Genomic DNA, 13,985 nt, shown 5'->3' on the forward strand with positions numbered 1-13,985 from the left:
GGTCAGGGTTCAGGGTTCCGGGTTGGGGGTCTGTAATTGGGATCAGAGTTCAGGGTTCATGGTTGCGGGACTGTACTTGGGGTCAGGGTTCAGGGTTGGGGGACTGTACTTGGGGTCAGGGTTCAGGGTTCAGGGCTGGGGACTGTACTTGGGGTCAGTGTTCGGGATTCAGGGTGGGGGACTGTACATGGGGTCAGGGGTCAGGGTTCAGGGTTGGGCGACTGTACTTGGGGTCGGGGCTCAGGGTTCAGTGTTTGGGAACTGTACTTGGGGTCAGGGTTCGGGGTTCAGGGTTGGGTGTCTATACTTGGGGTCAGGGGTCAGGTTTCAGGGTTGGGGGACTGTACTCGGGGTCAGGGTTCAGGGTTCGGCGTTGCGGGATTGTACTTGGGGTCAGATTTCAGGTTTCAGGGTTGGGGGACTATACTTGGGGTCAGGGTTTGGGGTTCAGGATTGTGGGACTGTACTTGGGGTCAGGGTTCAGTGTTCAGGGTTTGGGGATTGTACTTGGGATCAGGTTTCAGGTTTGGGGGACTGTACTTGCGGTCATGGTTCAGTGTTGGGGGACTTTACGTGGGGTCAGGGTTCACGGTTGGGAGAACTGTACATGCGGTCAGGGTTCGGGGTTCAGGGTTGGGGGACTGTACTCGGGGTCAGAGTTCAGGTTTGGGTGACTGTACTTGGGGTCAGGGTTCAGGGTTGGGCGACTGTATTTGGGGTCAGAGTTCAGGGTTCAGGGTTGGGTGACTGTACTTGGGGTCAGGGGTCAGGATTCAGGTTTGGGGGACTGTACTTAGGGTCAGGGGTCGGTTTCAGATTTGGGGGAATGTACTTGGGGTCACAGTTCAGGGTTCAGGGTTGGGGAACTGTACTTGGGGTCAGAGTTCAGGGTTCAGGGTTGGGGGACTGTACTTGGGGTCAGGGTTCAGGGTTCAGGGTTGGGGGACTGTACTTGGGGTCAGGGCTCAGGGTTCAGTGTTTGGGAACTGTACTTGGGGTCAGGGTTCGGGGTTCAGGGTTGGGGGACTGTACTTGGGGTCAGGGTTCAGTGTTCAGGGTTCGGGGACTGTAGTTGGTGTCAGGGGTCAGGGTTCAGGGTTGGGGGACTGTACTTGGGGTCAGGGTTCAGGGTTAACGGTTGGGGGACTGTACTTGGGGTCAGGGTTCAGGGTTGGGTGACTGTAGTTTGGGTCAGGGTTCAGGGTTGGGGGACTGCACTTGTGATCAGGGGTCAGGGTTCAGGGTTGGGGGACTGTACTTGTGGTCAGAGTACAGTGTTCAGGGTTGGGGGACTGTACTTGGTGCCTGGGTTCAGGGTTCAGGGTTGGGGGGCTGTACTTGGGTTCAGGGGTCAGGGTTCAGGGTTGGGGGACTGCACTTGCGGTCAGAGTTCAGGGTTCAGGGTTGGGGGACTGTACTTGGGGTCAGGGGTCAGGGTTCATGGTTGAGGGATTGTAATCGGTGTCAGGGTTCACGGTTCAGCGTTGGGGGACTGTAATTGGGCTCAGGGTAATGGGTTGGGGGACTGTACTTGCTGTCAGGGTTCAGGGGTGGGGGATTGTACTTGGGTCAGGGTTCAGGGTTCAGGGTTGAGTGACTGTACTTGGAGTCAGGGTTCCGGGTTCAGAGTTGGGGGACTGTACTCGGGGTCAGGGTTCAGGGTTGGTGGACTGTACTTGGGGTCAGAGTTCAGGGTTTAGGGTTGAAGGACTGTACTTGAGGTCAGGGTTCCGGCTTCAGGGTTGGGGGACTGTCCTTGGGGTCAGAGTTCAGGGTTCAGGGTTGGGGGAATGTACTTGGGGTCAGGGTTCAGGGTTCCGGGTTGGGTGACAGTACTTGGGGTCAGAGATCAGTTTTCAGGGTTGGGGGTAGTGTACTTGGGGTCAGGGTTCGTGGTTCAAGGTTGGGGGACTGTACATGGGGTCAGGGTTCAGGGTTGAGGGACTGTACTCGGGGTCAGGGTTCTGTGTTGGGGACTGTACTTGGGTCAGGGTTCAGGGTTCAGTGTTGGGGGACTGTACTTGGGTCAGGGTTCGGGGTTCAGGGTTGGGGGACTGTTCTTGGGGTCAGAGTTCAGGGTTCAGGGTTGGGGGACTGTACTTGTGGTCAGGGTTGGGGTTCGGTGTTGGGGGACTGTACTTGGGGTCAGAGTTCAGGGTTCAGGGTTGGGGGACTGTACTTGGGGTCAGGGTTCAGTGTTCAGGGTTGGGGGACTGTAGTTGGTGTCAGGGGTCAGGGTTCAGGGTTTGGGGACTGTACTTGGGGTCAGGGTTCAGGGTTAACGGTTGGGGGACTGTACTTGGGGTCAGGGTTCAGGGTTGGGGGACTGTACTTTGGGTCAGGGTTCAGGGTTGGGGGACTGCACTTGTGATCAGGGGTCAGGGTTCAGGGTTGGGGACTGTACTTGTGGTCAGAGTACAGTGTTCAGGGTTGGGGGACTGTACTTGGTGTCTGGGTTCAGGGTTCAGGGTTGGGGTCTGTACTTGGGTTCAGGGGTCAGGGTTCAGGGTTGGGGGACTGCACTTGCGGTCAGAGTTCAGGGTTCAGGGTTGGGGGACTGTACTTGGGGTCAGGGGTCAGGGCTCAGGGTTGAGGGATTGTAATCGGTGTCAGGGTTCACGGTTCAGCGTTGGGGGACTGTAATTGGGCTCAGGGTAATGGTTGGGGGACTGTACTTGCTGTCAGGGTTCAGGGGTGGGGGATTGTACTTGGGTCAGGGTTCAGGGTTGAGTGACTGTACTTGGGGTCAGGGTCCGGGTTCAGAGTTGGGGGACTGTACTTGGGGTCAGGGTTCAGGGTTGGTGGACTGTACTTGGGGTCAGGGTTCTGGGTTGGTGGACTGTACTGGGGTCAGGGTGCAGGGTTCAGGGTTGGGGGACTGTACTTGGGGTCAGAGTTCAGGGTTCAGGGTTGGGGGGCTGTACTTGGGGTCAGGGTTCAGTGTTCGGGGTTGTGGGACTATACTTGGGGTCAGAGTTCAGGGTTCAGTGTTGGAGCACTGTACTTGGGTTCAGGGTTCAGGGTTCAGGGTTTGGGGACTGTACTTGGGGTCAGGGTTCAGGGTTCAGGGTAGGGTGACTGTACTTGGGGTCAGGGCTCAGGGTTCACTGTTTGGGGACTGTACTTGGTGTCAGGGTTGGGGGTTCAGGGTTGCGTGTCTGTACTTGGGGTCAGGGGCCAGGTTTCTGGGATGTGGGACTGTACTTCGGGTCAGAGTTCAGGGTTCAGGGTTAGGTGTCTGTACTTGGGGTCAGGGGTCAGGGTTCAGGGTTGGGGGACTGTACTTGGGGTCAGGGTTCAGTTTTCAGGGTGGGGGAATGTACTTGGGGTCAGAGTTCAGGGTTCAGGATTGGGGGACTGTACTCCTGGGGTCATGGTTCAGGGTTCAGGGCTGGGGGACTGTACTAGGGTCAGAGTTCAGGATTCAGGGCTGGGGACTGCACTTGGGGTCAGTGTTGGGGGTTCAGGATTGGGGGAATGTACTTGGGGTCAGTGTTCAGTGTTCAGGGTTGGGGACTGTACTTGGTGTCAGGTTTCAGGGTTGGGGGACTGTACTTGGGGTCAGGTTTCAGGTTTGGGGGACTGTACTTGGGGTCAGGGGTCAGGGTTCAGTGTTGGTGGACTGTACTTGGGGTCAGGGTTCGGGGTTCAGGGTTTGGGGACTGTACTCGGGGTCAGGGTTCAGCGTTCAGGGTTGGGTGACTGTACTTGGGGTCAGGGGTCAGGGTTCAGGGTTCAGGGTTGGGGGACTGTACTTGGGGTCAGGGTTCAGGGTTGGGGGACTGTACTTGGGGTCAGAGTTCCGGGTTCAGGTTTGGGTGACTGTACTTGGGGGCAGGGGTCAGGGTTCAGATTTGGGGGACTGTACTTAGGGTCAGGGGTCAGGATTCAGGTTTGCGGGAATGTACTTGGGGTCACAGTTCAGGGTTCAGCGTTGGGGGACTGTACTTGGGGTCAGAGTTCAGTGTTCAGGGTTGGGCGACTGTACTTGGGGTCAGGGTTATGGGTTCAGGGTTGGGCGACTCTACTTGGGGTCAGGGTTCAGGGTTGGGGGACTGTACTTTGGAGTCAGGGTTCGGGGTTCAGGGTTGGATGACTGTTCTTGGGGTCAGGAGTCAGGGTTCAGTGTTGGGGGACTGTAGTTGGGGTAAGAGTTCAGGGTTCATTGTTGAGGGGACTGTACTTGGGGTCAGGGTTCAGGGTTCAGGGTTGGGTGACTGTACTTGGGGTCAGGGTTCGGGGTTCAGGGTTGGGGGATTGTACTTGGGGTCAGAGTTCAGGGTTGGGGGACTGTACTTGGGGTCAGGGTTCGGGGTTGGGGGACTGTACTTGGGATCAGAGTTCAGGGCTCAGGGTTGGGGGACTGTGCTTGGGGTCAGAGATCAGTGTTGAGTGCTGGGGGACTGTACTTGGGGTCAGGGTTCGGGGTTCAGGCTTGCAGGACTGTACATGGGTCAGGGTTCAGTGTTGAGGGACTGTACTCGGGGTCAGGGGTTCAGGATTCAGGGTTGAGCGACTGTACTTGGGGTCAGGGCTCAGGGTTCAGTGTTTGGGGACTGTACTTGGGGTCAGGGTTCGGGGTGCAGGGTTGGGTGTCTGTAATTGGGGTCAGGGGTCAAGGTTCAGGGTTTGGGGACTGTACTTGGGGTCAGATTTCAGGGTTCAGTGTTGGGTGTCTGTACTTGGGGTCAGGAGTCAGTTTTCAGGGTTGGGGGACTGTAATTGGGGTCAGAGTTCAGGGTTCAGGATTGGGGGACTGTACTTGGGGTCAGTGTTCAGGGTTGGGGGACTGTACTTAGGGTCAGGGTTCAGGGTTCATGGTTGGGGGAACTGTATTTGGGGTCAGAGTTCAGGGTTCAGGGTTGAAGGACTGTAATTGGGGTCAGGGTTCAGGGTTCAGTGTTCGGCGACTGTACTTGACGTCAGGGTTCAGGGTTCAGGGTTGGGCGACTGTACTTGGGGTCAGGGTTCTGGGTTGGGGGGCTGTTCTTGGAGTCAAGATTCGGGGTTCAGGGTTGGGTAACTGTTCTTAGGGTCAGGGGTCAGGGTTCAGGGTTGGGTGACTGTACTTGGGGCCAGGGTTCAGGGTTAACGGTTGGGGGGCTGTACTTGGGGTCAGGGGTCAGGGTTCAGGGTTAGGTGACTGTACTTGGGGCCAGGGTTCAGGGTTTAACAGTTGGGGAACTGTACTTGGGATCAGGGGTCAGGGTCAGGGTGGGGGACTGTACTTGGCATCAGGGTTCAGGGTTGGGGGACTGTAATTGGGGTCAGGGTTTAGGGTGGGGACTGTACTTGGAGTCAGGATTCGGGGTTCAGGGTTGGGTGACTGTTCTTGGGTTCAGGGGTCAGGTTTCAGGGTTGGGGACTGTACTTGGGGTCAGGTTCTCAGGTTTGGGGGACTGTACTTGGGGTCAGGGTTCCAGGGTTGGGGGGACTGTACATGGGGTTCAGGTTTCACGGGATTCATTCAGGGTTGGGGGACTGTACTCGGGGTCAGTGTTCAGCGTTCAGGGTTGGGTGACTGTACTTGGGGTAAGGGGTCAGGGTTCATGGTTCAGGGTTGGGGGACTGTACTTGGGGTCAGGGTTCAGGGTTGGGGGACTGTACTTGGGTTCAGAGTTCCGGTTTCAGGGTTGGGTGACTGTACTTGGGGTCAGGGGTCAGGGTTCAGATTTGGGGACTGTACTTAGGGTCAGGGGTCAGGATTCAGGTTTGCTGGAATGTACTTGGGGTCACAGTTCAGGGTTCAGCGTTGGGGGACTGCACTTGGGGTCAGAGTTCAGGGTTCAGGGTTGGGGGACTGTACTCCGGGTCAGGGTTCAGGGTTCATGGTTGGGCGACTGTACTTGGGGTCAGGGTTCAGGGTTGGCCGACTGTACTTGGGGTCAGGGTTCAGGGTTGGGGGACTGTACTTGGAGTCAGGGTTCGGGGTTCAGGTTTGGATGACTGTTCTTGGGGTCAGGGGTCAGGTTTCAGGGTTGGGGGACTGCTCTTGTGGTCAGAGTTCAGGGTTCAGGGTTGGGGGACTGTACTTGGGGTCAGAGTTCAGGGTTCAGGGTTGGGGGACTGTACTTGGAGTCAGGGTTCGGGGTTCAGGGTTGGGTGACTGTTCTTGGGGTCAGGGTTCAGGGTTGGGGGACTGTACTTGGGGTCAGAGTTCAGGGTTCAGGGTTGGGGGACTGTACTAGGGGTCAGGGTTCAGGGTTGGGTGACTGTTCTTGGGGTCAGGGTTCAGGGTTGGTGGACTGTACTTGGGGTCAGAGTTCAGGGTTCAGGGTTGGGGGACTGTACTTGGGGTCAGAGTTCAGGGTTTAGGGTTGAAGGACTGTACTTGGGGTCAGGGTTCAGGCTTCGGGGTTGGGGGACTGTACTTGGGGTCAGAGTTCAGGGTTCAGGGTTGGGGGAATGTACTTGGGGTCAGCGTTCAGGGTTCCGGGTTGGGTGACAGTACTTGGGGTCAGAGATCAGGGTTCAGGGTTGGGGTACTGTACTTGGGGTCAGGGTTCGTGGTTCAAGGTTGGGGGACTGTACATGGGGTCAGGGTTCAGGGTTGAGGGACTGTACTCGGGGTCAGGGTTCTGGGTTGGGCGACTGTACTTGGGGTCAGGGTTCAGTGTTGGGGGACTGTACTTGGGTCAGGGTTCGGGGTTCAGGGTTGGGGGACTGTTCTTGGGGTCAGAGTTCAGGGTTCAGGGTTGGGGGTCTGTACTTGGGGTCAGGGTTTGGGGTTCGGGGTTGGGGGACTGTACTTGGGGTCAGAGTTCAGGGTTCAGCGTTGGGGGACTGTACTTGGGGTCAGGGTTCAGTGTTCAGGGTTTGGGGACTGTAGTTGGTGTCAGGGGTCAGGGTTCAGGGTTGGGGGACTGTACTTGGGGTCAGGGTTCAGGGTTAATGGTTGGGGGACTGTACTTGGGGTCAGGGGTCAGGGTTCAGGGTTGGGGGACTGTACTTGGGGTCAGGGTTCAGGTTTGGGGGACTGCACTTGTGATCAGGGGTCAGGGTTCAGGGTTGGGGGACTGTACTTGTGGTCAGAGTACAGTGTTCAGGGTTGGGGGACTGTACTTGGCGTCTGGGTTCAGGGTTCAGGGTTGGGGGGCTGTACTTGGGTTCAGGGGTCAGGGTTCAGGGTTGGGGGACTGTACATGGGGTCAGGTTTCGGGGTTCAGGGTTGGGGGACTGTACTCAGGGTCAGTGTTCAGCTTTCAGGGTTGGGTGACTGTACTTGGGGTAAGGGGTCAGGGTTCAGGGTTCAGGGTTGGGGGACTGTACTTGGGGTCAGGGTTCAGGATTGGGGGACTGTACTTGGGTTCAGAGTTCCGGTTTCAGGGTGGGGTGACTGTACTTGGGGTCAGGGGTCAGGGTTCAGATTTGGGGACTGTACTTGGGGTCAGGGGTCAGGATTCAGGTTTGCTGGAATGTACTTGGGGTCACAGTTCAGGGTTCAGTGTTGGGGGACTGTACTTGGGTCAGGGTTCGGGGTTCAGGGTTGGGGGACTGTTCTTGGGGTCAGAGTTCAGGGTTCAGGGTTGGGGGTCTGTACTTGGGGTCAGGGTTTGGGGTTCGGGGTTGGGGGACTGTACTTGGGGTCAGAGTTCAGGGTTCAGCGTTGGGGGACTGTACTTGGGGTCAGGGTTCAGTGTTCAGGGTTTGGGGACTGTAGTTGGTGTCAGGGGTCAGGGTTCAGGGTTGGGGGACTGTACTTGGGGTCAGGGTTCAGGGTTAATGGTTGGGGGACTGTACTTGGGGTCAGGGGTCAGGGTTCAGGGTTGGGGGACTGTACTTGGGGTCAGGGTTCAGGTTTGGGGGACTGCACTTGTGATCAGGGGTCAGGGTTCAGGGTTGGGGGACTGTACTTGTGGTCAGAGTACAGTGTTCAGGGTTGGGGGCCTGTACTTGGCGTCTGGGTTCAGGGTTCAGGGTTGGGGGGCTGTACTTGGGTTCAGGGGTCAGGGTTCAGGGTTGGGGGACTGTACATGGGGTCAGGTTTCGGGGTTCAGGGTTGGGGGACTGTACTCAGGGTCAGTGTTCAGCTTTCAGGGTTGGGTGACTGTACTTGGGGTAAGGGGTCAGGGTTCAGGGTTCAGGGTTGGGGGACTGTACTTGGGGTCAGGGTTCAGGATTGGGGGACTGTACTTGGGTTCAGAGTTCCGGTTTCAGGGTGGGGTGACTGTACTTGGGGTCAGGGGTCAGGGTTCAGATTTGGGGACTGTACTTGGGGTCAGGGGTCAGGATTCAGGTTTGCTGGAATGTACTTGGGGTCACAGTTCAGGGTTCAGCGTTGGGGGACTGCACTTGGGGTCAGAGTTCAGGGTTCAGGGTTGGGGGACTGTACTCGGGGTCAGGGTTCAGGGTTCATGGTTGGGCGACTGTATTGGGGTCAGGGTTCAGGGTTGGCCGACTGTACTTGGGGTCAGGGTTCAGGGTTGGGGGACTGTACTTGGAGTCAGGGTTCGGGGTTCAGGTTTGGATGACTGTTCTTGGGGTCAGGGGTCAGTTTTCAGGGTTGGGGGACTGTTCTTGTGGTCAGAGTTCAGGGTTCAGGGTTGGGGGACTGTACTTGGGGTCAGAGTTCAGGGTTCAGGGTTGGGGGACTGTACTTGGAGTCAGGGTTCGGGGTTCAGGGTTGGGTTACTGTTCTTGGGGTCAGGGTTCAGGGTTGGGGGACTGTACTTGGGGTCAGAGTTCAGGGTTCACGGTTGGGGGACTGTACTAGGAGTCAGGGTTCGGTGTTCAGGGTTGGGTGACTGTTCTTGGGGTCAGGGTTCAGGGTTGGTGGACTGTACTTGGGGTCAGAGTTCAGGGTTCAGGGTTGGGGGACTGTACTTGGGGTCAGAGTTCAGGGTTTAGGGTTGAAGGACTGTACTTGGGGTCAGGGTTCAGGCTTCGGGGTTGGGGGACTGTACTTGGGGTCAGAGTTCAGGGTTCAGGGTTGGGGGAATGTACTTGGGGTCAGCGTTCAGGGTTCCGGGTTGGGTGACAGTACTTGGGGTCAGAGATCAGGGTTCAGGGTTGGGGTACTGTACTTGGGGTCAGGGTTCGTGGTTCAAGGTTGGGGGACTGTACATGGGGTCAGGGTTCAGGGTTGAGGGACTGTACTCGGGGTCAGGGTTCTGGGTTGGGCGACTGTACTTGGGGTCAGGGTTCAGTGTTGGGGGACTGTACTTGGGTCAGGGTTCGGGGTTCAGGGTTGGGGGACTGTTCTTGGGGTCAGAGTTCAGGGTTCAGGGTTGGGGGACTGTACTTGGGGTCAGGGTTCGGGGTTCTGGGTTGGGGGACTGTACTTGGGGTCAGAGTTCAGGGTTCAGCGTTGGGGGACTGTACTTGGGGTCAGGGTTCAGTGTTCAGGGTTCGGGGACTGTAGTTGGTGTCAGGGGTCAGGGTTCAGGGTTGGGGGACTGTACTTGGGGTCAGGGTTCAGGGTTAACGGTTGGGGGACTGTACTTGGGGTCAGGGGTCAGGGTTCAGGGTTGGGGGACTGTACTTGGGGTCAGGGTTCAGGTTTGGGGGACTGCACTTGTGATCAGGGGTCAGGGTTCAGGGTTGGGGGACTGTACTTGTGGTCAGAGTACAGTGTTCAGGGTTGGGGGACTGTACTTGGCGTCTGGGTTCAGGGTTCAGGGTTGGGGGGCTGTACTTGGGTTCAGGGGTCAGGGTTCAGGGTTGGGGGACTGTACTTGGGGTCAGGGTTCAGGGTTGGGGGACTGTACTTGGGGTCAGGGTTCAGGGTTCGGGGTTGTGGGACTATACTTGGGGTCAGAGTTCAGGGTTCAGTGTTGGGGGACTGTACTTGGGGTCAGGGTTCAGGGTTGCGTGTCTCTACTTGGGGTCAGGGGTCAGGTTTTTGGGTTGGGGGACTGTACTTCGGGTCAGAGTTCAGGGTTCATGGTTAGGTGTCTGTACTTGGGGTCAGGGGTCAGGGTTCAGGATTGGGGGACTGTACTCGTGGTCAGGGTTCAGGGTTTAGGGCTGGGGGACTGCACTTGGGGTCAGAGTTCAGGCTTCAGGGCTGGGGGACTGTACTTGGGGTCAGGGTTGGGGGTTCAGGATTGGGGGACTGTTCTTGGGGTCAGTGTTCAGGGTTGGGGGACTGTACTTGGTGTCAGGTTTCAGGATTGGGGGACTGTACTTGGGGTCAGGTTTCAGGTTTGGAGGACTGTACTTGGGGTCAGGGGTCAGGGTTCAGTGTTGGTGGACTGTACTTGGGGTCAGGGTTCCGGGTTGGGGGACTGTACATGGGGTCAGGATTCGGGGTTCAGGGTTGGGGGACTGTACTTGGGGTCAGGGTTCAGATTTGGGGGACTGTACTTAGGGTCTGGGGCCAGGATTGAGGATCGCGGGAATGTACTTGGGGTCACAGTTCAGGGTTCAGCGTTGGGGGCTGTACTCGGGGTCAGAGTTCAGTGTTCAGGGTTGGGGGACTGCACTTGGAGTCAGGGTTCAGGGATCAGGGTAGGGGGACTGTACTTGGGGTCAGGGTTCGGGGTTCAGGGTTGGGGGACTGTACTCGGGGTCAGGGTTCAGGGTTCATGGTTGGGCAACTGTACTTGGGTTCAGGGTTCAGGGTTGGGCGACTGTACTTGGAGTCAGGGTTCGGGGTTCAGGGTTGGATGACTGTTCTTGGGGTCAGGGGTCAGTTTTCAGGGTTGGTGGACTGTACTTGGGGTAAGAGTTCAGGGTTCAGTGTTGGGGGACTGTACTTGGGGTCAGAGTTCAGGGTTCCGGGTTGGGGGACTGTACTTGGAGTCAGGGTTCGGGGTTCAAGGTTGGGTGACTGTTCTTGGGGTCAGGGTTCAGGGTTGGGGGACTGTACTTGGGGTCAGAGTTCAGGGTTCAGGGTTGGGGGACTGTACATGGGGTCAGAGTTCAGGGTTTAGGGTTGAAGGACTGTACTTGGGGTCAGGGTTCAGGGTTCCGGGTTTGGTGACAGTACATGGGGTCAGAGATCAGGGTTCAGGGTTGGGGTACTGTACTTGGGGTCAGGGTTCGTGGTTCAAGGTTGGGGGACTGTACATGGGGTCAGGGTTCAGGGTTGAGGGACTGTGCTCAGGGTCAAGGTTCAGGGTTGGGCGACTGTACTTGGGGTCAGGGTTCAGTGTTGGGGGACTGTACTTGGGTCAGGGTTCGGGGTTCAGGGTTGGGGGACTGTTCTTGGGGTCAGAGTTCAGGGCTCAGGATTGGGGACAGTACTTGGGGTCAGGGTTCGGGGTTCTGGGTTGGGGGACTGTACTTGGGGTCAGAGTTCAGGGTTCAGGGTTGGGGGACTGTACTTGGGGTCAGGGTTCAGTGTTCAGGGTTCGGGGACTGTAGTTGGTGTCAGGGGTCAGGGTTCAGGGTTGGGGGACTGTACTTGGGGTCAGGGTTCAGGGTTAACGGTTGGGGGACTGTACTTGTGGTCAGGGGTCAGGGTTCAGGGTTGGGGGACTGTACTTGGGGTAAGAGTTCAGGGTTCAGGGTTGGGGGACTGTACTTGGGGTCAGAGTTCAGGGTTTAGGGTTGGGGGACTGTACTTGGCGTCAGGGTTCGGGGTTCAGGGTTGGGTGACTGTTCTTGGGGTCAGGGGTCAGGGTTCAGGGTTGGGGGACTGTACTTGGGGTCAGAGTTCAGGTTTCAGGGTTGGGGGACTGTACTTGGGGTCAGAGTTCAGGGTTTAGGGTTGAAGGACTGTACTTGGGGTCAGGGTCCAGGCTTCGGGTTGGGGGACTGTACTTGGGGTCAGAGTTCAGGGTTCAGGGTTGGGGGAATGTACTTGGGGTCAGGGTTCTGGGTTGTGGGTTGGGTGACAGTACTTGGGGTCAGAGATCAGGGTTCAGGGTTGGGGTACTGTACTTGGGGTCAGGGTTCATGGTTCAAGGTTGGAGGACTGTACATGGGGTCAGGGTTCAGGGTTGGGCGACTGTACTTGGGGTCAGGGTTCAGTGTTGGGGGACTGTACTTGGGTCAGTGTTCAGGGTTCAAGGTTGGTGGACTGTTCTTGGGGTCAGAGTTCAGGGTTCAGGGTTGGGGGACTGTAGTTGGGGTCAGGGTTCGGGGTTCGGGGTTGGGGGACTGTACATGGGGTCAGAGTTCAGGGTTCAGGGTTGGGGGACTGTACTTGGGGTCAGGGTTCAGTATTCAGGGTTCGGGGACTGTAGTTGGTGTCAGGGGTCAGGGTTCAGGGTTGGGGGACTGTACTTGGGGTCAGGGTTCAGGGCTAACGGTTGGGGGACTGTACTTGGGGTCAGGGGTCAGGGTTCAGGGTTGGGGGACTGTACTTGGGGTCAGGGTTCAGGGTTGGGGGGCTGTACTTGTGATCAGTTGTCAGGCTTCAGGGTTGGGGGACTGTACTTGGTGTCTGGGTTCAGGGTTCAGGGTTGGGGGGCTGTACTTGGGTTCAGGGGTCAGGGTTTAGCGTTGGGGGACTGTACTTGGGGTCAGAGTTCAGGGTTCAGGGTTGGGGGACTGTACTTGGCGTCAGGGGTCAGGGTTCAGGGTTGAGGGATTGTAATCGGTGTCACGGTTCACGGTTCAGGGTTGGGGGACTTTAATTGGGGTCAGGGTAATGGGTTGGGGTACTGTACTTGCTGTCAGTGTTCAGGGGTGGGGGATTGTACTTGAGTCAGGGTTCAGGGTTCAGGGTTGAGTGACTGTACTTGGGGTCAGGGTTCAGGGTTCAGAGTTGGGGGACTGTACTTGGGGTCAGGGGTCAGGGTTCAGGGCTGCGGGACTGTACTTGGGGTCAGGGTTCAGTGTTCAGGGTTTGGTGATTGTACTTGGGATCAGGTTTCAGGTTTGGGGGACTGTACTTGCGGTCAGGGTTCAGTGTTGGGGGACTTTACGTGGGGTCAGGGTTCAGGGTTGGGGGACTGTACATGGGGTCAGGGTTCGGGGTTCAGGGTTGGGGGACTGTACTCGGGGTCAGAGTTCAGGGTTGGGTGACTGTACTTGGGGTCAGGGTTCAGGGTTGGGGGACTGTATTTGGGGTCAGAGTTCAGGGTTCAGGGTTGGGTGACTGTTCTTGGGGTCAGGGGTCAGGATTCAGGTTCGGGGGACTGTACTGAGGGTCAGGGGTCGGGTTCAGGTTTGGGGGAATGTACTTGGGGTCACAGTTCAGGGTTCAGGGTTGGGGAACTGTACTTGGGGTCAGAGTTCAGGGTTCAGGGTTGGGGGACTGTACTTGGGGTCAGGGTTCAGGGTTCAGGGTTGGGGGACTGTACTTGGAGTCAGGGTTCGGTGTTCAGGGTTGGGGGGCTGTACTTGGAGTCGGGGTCAGGGTTGGGGGACTCTACTTGGGGTTAGGATTCAGGGTTCGTGGTTGGGGGACTGAACTTGGGGTCAGAGTTCAGGGTTGGGGGAATGTACTTGGGGTCAGGGTTCAGGGTTCCGGGTGGGGGGACTGTTCTTGGGGTCAGAGTTCAGGGTTCAGTGTTGGGGGACTGTACTTGGGGTCATAGATCAGGGTTCAGGGTTGTGGGACTGTACTCGGTGTCAGGGTTCAGGGTTGTGGGACTGTACTCGGTGTCAGGGTTCAGGGGTGGGGGACTGTACTTATGGTCAGGGTTCGGGGTTCGGGGTTGGGGGACTATACTTGGGGTCAAGGTTCAGTGTTCAGGGTTGGGGGACTGTAGTTGGTGTCAGGGGTGAGGTTTCAGGGTTGGGGGACTGTACTTGGGGTCAGGGTTCAGGGTTCTGGGTTGGGGGGCTGTAGTTGGTGTCAGGGGTCAGGGTTCAGGGTTGGGGGACTGTACTTGGGGTCAGGGTTCAGGGTTAATGGTTGGGGGACTGTACTTGGGGTCAGGGGTCAGGGTTGGGGGACTGTACTTGGGGTCAGAGTTCAGGGTTGGGGGACCGTAATTGGGATCAGAGTTCAGGGTTCAGGGTTGCGGGACTGTACTTGGGGTCAGAGTTCAGGGTTCAGGGTTGGGGGACTGTACTTGGGGTCAGGGTTCAGGGTTCAGGGCTGGGGGGCTGTACTTGGGGTCAGGGTTCAGGGTTGGGTGACAGTACTT

The sequence above is a fragment of the Carcharhinus amblyrhynchos genome, chromosome 17, assembly GCF_965287045.1.
Source record: "Carcharhinus amblyrhynchos chromosome 17, sCarAmb.v2.hapA, whole genome shotgun sequence".
Taxonomy (NCBI): domain Eukaryota; kingdom Metazoa; phylum Chordata; class Chondrichthyes; order Carcharhiniformes; family Carcharhinidae; genus Carcharhinus; species Carcharhinus amblyrhynchos.